Source organism: Lycium barbarum, chromosome 7, assembly GCF_019175385.1.
Source record: "Lycium barbarum isolate Lr01 chromosome 7, ASM1917538v2, whole genome shotgun sequence".
NCBI classification, from domain to species: domain Eukaryota; kingdom Viridiplantae; phylum Streptophyta; class Magnoliopsida; order Solanales; family Solanaceae; genus Lycium; species Lycium barbarum.
In genome coordinates this window covers 8,492,016-8,497,505 of record NC_083343.1, presented here as the reverse complement: position 1 = coordinate 8,497,505, position 5,490 = coordinate 8,492,016, and positions in this window count along the sequence as shown.

Below are 5,490 nucleotides of genomic sequence, written 5' to 3'. Positions count from 1 at the left end.
TATTCAATTACATTACACAACAAATATTTCAAACTATTCAGAATAGGATTAAAGCCTTTAAAGACAAGTATCGCATACAATTAGTACCATTTTCTCTCCATATTCCCTGTGGGATTAGACCCCAACCTTGTTTGGGTTATTATATTTGACAACGACCAATTTACGCCACTCATAGGTGTAATTTGAGCGTATCAAATTTTGGCGCCGTTGCCGAGGAATACGGTTTTGAAATTACTGATTGTTGTGTATTTTTCTTTAAAACTTTTTCTATTCCATCACACCTTATTTGTTGTTTTGGTGAACTATGTGAACATGGCAGGAAGACATAATCGAAATCAAGAAAACCAAGGTGGGCTCCAAGTGAACCCACTTGCACAAGAAGAGGGGGAAGATGAGAATATATTTGCGGAATTCATCAATGAAGCTGATTATGCTTCTGATGTGGTCCCTCCTAGGACTGGAAATGATACTTTCAAAATTGATAGTTCTATCTATCAGCTGCTGAAAGTTGAAGGTTATTACCGAAATTCTTCGGAGGACTGTCCACTCCGACATTTGAAGAACTTCCTGCACGTATGTGCTCAACAATCTCAAGGTGTTGTTTCTGCTGATGCACTTCGGTTACGGGTCTTCAAATATTCATTGGCTGGCCAAGCAAGAGAATGGTATGAAAAGCTTCCCAGCAATTCTATTCATACATGGAGCGAGCTAGCCAATAAATTTCTGAAGAAGTGGTTCCCACTGAGCAAAAGGCTGAACTTCGAGATAAGATCTTTGAGTTCAAACAGCTCCTGGGGGAATAATTATATTCGGCATGAGGGCGGTTCAAGTACAAGGGCTTTGATACAATGAGAAATTCTACAAGGGCTTTGATACAATGAATCAGATTGCTGTTAATACTACCGCGGGAGGATGCTTCATGGACAAGTCATTTATTGTCACGACCCAACCCCGTAGGCCGTGACTAGTGCCCGAACTGGGCACCCTAACACACACTCATTCAATCTGAATCACATATAGATAGCGTATACGGGCTCAATTATTACACGCTGCCTCAAATTATATTAAACTGTCTCAGACACATTTCAAACACAACCATAGATATATATATATATATATCAGAAGCCGACAAGGCTATCAAATGGCGCAACGGCCCCAAAACATATACAAATGCATGCCGACAAGGCTGCCATGGCGAATGGGATCATACAAACACACTTGTACAGAAGTAGGCACAACACACATATACGTCTACAGACCTCTAGACAGACCGACCAAATCATATGGCGGGACAGGGCCCCGCCGTACCCCTGAACAAATATATACATATGCATCGAACAAGTATATATACCAAAATGTAGGCTCCGGAATGAGAGGAGTACTCCAAATAGCAGAAGAGGGTGTCCTAAACTGATGGATCACCAAACTGTGCGTCCGTACCTGCGGGCATGAAACGCAGCCCCCCGAAGAAAGGGGGTCAGTACGAAATATGTACTGAGTATGCAAAGCAGGAGATACAGAAAACAAATCTGAGGTATAAACGAAATAGAAGTACAGAAAATAAGTGCAAGCCCAAAATATCAAAATGTTTATTTTCGAAGTATAAGTCATGCATAGGGCACAGAAAATATGGTCGCCCGCCCGTCGATGGCGCCATAACACAGCATAACACCAGAAGGTTTCAAATCCCCACATCCCTGTCACACATCATAACACAGCATAACGCCATACACAGCATAACTCCAAATATAAGTGGAACCCGCCCCTCTAGCGAGTGGCTCGGTGAACCATAAACACAGCATAATATCGGAGTATATCAAAGTGCGCACGACAACAGAACCGGCCCGGGACCCGGCGAAAGATATAACAGAACGCACGAGCAGAGTCATGAGTAACCATATGCATAAAATCATTATCATAGACTCAAATATAAGTAAATGACCATACTTGAAATTCGAAATGATAATCATACCAAATTCTTTCAAAAGTCATCCGAATTACATAAAGGAAAGTCGCAGGACCCACGGACGGGTATCGACCAGAGCCGAGCCCGCCTATGGAAAACATACTTATCATACGCCATGCAAACACCTACGAAAATATCGGAGCAATCCGAGCCTTTCTGTGAAAGATACGGCGTTCATAGTTACGGAATTCTTTAAAACAAAACTTTTTGTGCAACCTTTGGAAATCAATTATTTCGAAGACATAAGGGTTCATATTTCATCACATCAAACATACGAATGCCAAGGAATATATATAAGGATCATAACATGCTCGGATTGCGGATTTAGAATTTCCTCGAGGCTCGTGACATAGCCTATTTATAACTAAGACATGCCAAAAGAAGGAAGCTTTGAGCTTTACATACCTCGTACGCACTCCAAGCTAGCCCAACTAAAGCTAATCTCAACCTACGCCTCGGGCTCCCCAAGGTCTACAAATACGTCAACGAATATCAAACATTAGCCATAGGCACTTAGGCAATTTATTCCAAACTAACACTTAATTCTACAGAAATTTGGGCAGCATTTCCCCTGTAAATAGGCCAACCCCGAGAATTTAACTCGGCCAAATCAACAACAACAACAACAATAACCAACCTAGCAACCCCAATGACCAATCCGAAAGATAATATAACATTAATAACTCTCTTTTACATCATTCAACAACATTCATAATATTCAATTCGACGGCTTACATTCAAGCCACATCACCGCTCATACATTCAATTACCAACCCGAACCCATACCAACCATACTCAAAGACATTTCAAACAATTTACACAATATTTCCATCAATCCAACAATTGCTCCAATTTACCCGAAAACAATCCCAAACTCGAGAACACAATCAATAACCCATTCTAACAATGCTATTCTCATAAAAATAAAAATTGCATTAATTGCACATAATTCTCCAAATCAGTACGCAACACTTACCATATCAACTTGTGACATTAAACTCTCGTTTCTAACATAAAAGCCATCACAACAACCACTAAAACACTAAGCGACATTAATGCGCTCTTTGGCATATAGTATGACCCACATTCGGCTATCACCACACATGGATATATTAGTGATTCTTAGCCATCCTACACACTACAACAATTAAACATACTACATAAGATCAATTTATCACCTCAACACCACACAACATACACACACCTCACACGGCTAACACAATATGCACACGACCCACTTCTAACATACCCTATCTCATGATTTTTATCCATTTTAGCATACTACAACATGCATACAACATTTATAACACATAAAACATGATTAATTCTTACCTTTCTTCTTTAACTCCACACTTTGCCTAGGGTTTACAATCTACTAAACTGATGGCTTGATAGCTCCAACAACGCTTCCACGCTACTTAGGGACCTCCAATTAGTGGATTTACACCAAAGAAATATTTTTAGAGTGGCTCAAATTGGACTTGGTTTTTCTTGTTCTTGGCCGAGAGTTTGTTGTTGGTGTTCTTCAACTTCTTGTTTTTTTTTTCTAAGTGTTGAATGAAAGAAGATGACTTAGGAGTCATCTTCTAAGCCCCTAAGTGAACCCTCCAAGTGTCCATGGCCCACACATGTGTTGGACCATTTAAAATTGGCCACAACATGTGTGGGACCAATTCAAAGCCATACGGCCAAAGGGCCTTGTTTTGCATGATTTTTATCTTCCAAATATGTGACTTTTGGTCCCAAATTTTCCTAAGTGTTCCATGCCAACAATTCATGTACAACTTATGTCTCAAAATAAAATCGAAGGTCAAGAGTCCCGACTTCAAGTCCCGGAATGGTCTTGGCCCTAACTTATCATAGTTAATCCGGATTGTCCCAATGTATAAAATACGGGACATAACATTTATCAACATCACTCGTTTGCTTGATAAACTCACCACCCACAATCAAGCTTGGCATTCAATTGATAGACTCTCTTATGGTAGTCCATCACTAGCTGCCGTTCCAAAAGAAAACCACGAGAGAGATCATGCCTTTGCTCAATTGCAAACCACAGTGGATCTATTATCAAAGAAGTTGGCAGAAAAGGATGCACAAGGGGTAAATGTTGTTGAGGAGTTACCACCTTATCCACAGGGGATGTATCAAGTCCCTGAGGGGACGTACCAAGATAGGCAAAAACGTTAAGAAGATGCTAATTATGTCAGCAACTCCCAAGGGGGTTATCAAAAGGCAAAATTATTAAGGTCCGGGCCATCACCTATGGAAAAAGCCTCAACACCAATTGCAAGGGAACAATTATAGCAGAAATGATCAGGGAATCCAAATCAAGGGAACTACAATAACAACAATTATGGAAACAAGAGCTCCAACCCCTACATTCCACCAAAGGGGCAAGCATCAAGTTCCCAACAGTGGAGAGACAATTCAGCTAGCAACTCTACTAGCAATGCTGCTAATGATTCTGCGGAGCTGAAAAGTATGATGCAGAAAATGCTAATGAATCAGGACAGAACTAAAAGTACAATAAAGGGAATGTCTCAGGTTCAACTATCTCATTAGCTGCCATTCAGAAGCTTGAATCGCAATTCAGAGACCTTTCCAGAGAAGTGCATACTCCTCAACATGGACAACTACCAAATGATACAGTTCCAAATTCGAAAGGCAGTGGGGTAAACTCTGTGGATCATGTAGCTGCTATTAGCACCCGAAGTGGAAAAATACTTCAAGGTGCTGATAAAAAGGTGATTGATCTTGAGCCAATTGTTGAAGAAGAGGCACAACCTGATGTATCTGATGTTATTGTGGAGGAAGAAACAGAGGAGGAAGTCCCTATTATAGCTGAAGAGGAGCAAAATCTTGATAATCTCAAGGTACAAGGAGAAAAACATGAAAAGGGGAAGGCAAAACTTTCTGGCGCTCTACGCCCTTTGACTCAAATGTTCAAATCTTCACCGCCTCTTTCTCAAAGGCTAGTGAGGAAAACAAAAGATGAAAAGTGTTTGCGATTTTATGATCAACTCAAGCAATTGACGATGAACATTCCTTTCATGGACGCTGTCCAAGAAGTGCCTGGGTTTGTGATGTGCCGCGGATTTGTGGCACATTCGACGCCTTTTTACTATGAATTTTTATTGTTTTTAAGTAAGTATGGTTCTCGTTAATATGCTTTGTTGTGTTTTAGGAAAACAAAGGCCCAAAAGCAAAAAGCAAAGAACAAAAGATAAATTGGCCAGAAATGAAGAATCGACGATCCGTCGATCAGCTGACGAACCGTCCTTTGCAGCGTCGTTAGTCTCGATTTTCCAGTGATGACAAAGTTGAAGATGACAAAGGACGGAGGCATCGACGAAGCGTCGAACTGATCGACGTTTCGTCGTTTGCATCATCAAGCAGGATCTCTCAACAAGAGGAGAAAAAGACAGAATACTTGACGAAACGTCGAACTGGTCGACGGCACCATCAAGTGGAACACATTGCTGAAGGTACAAAAGACGGAGAAATCGACGGATCGTCGAACG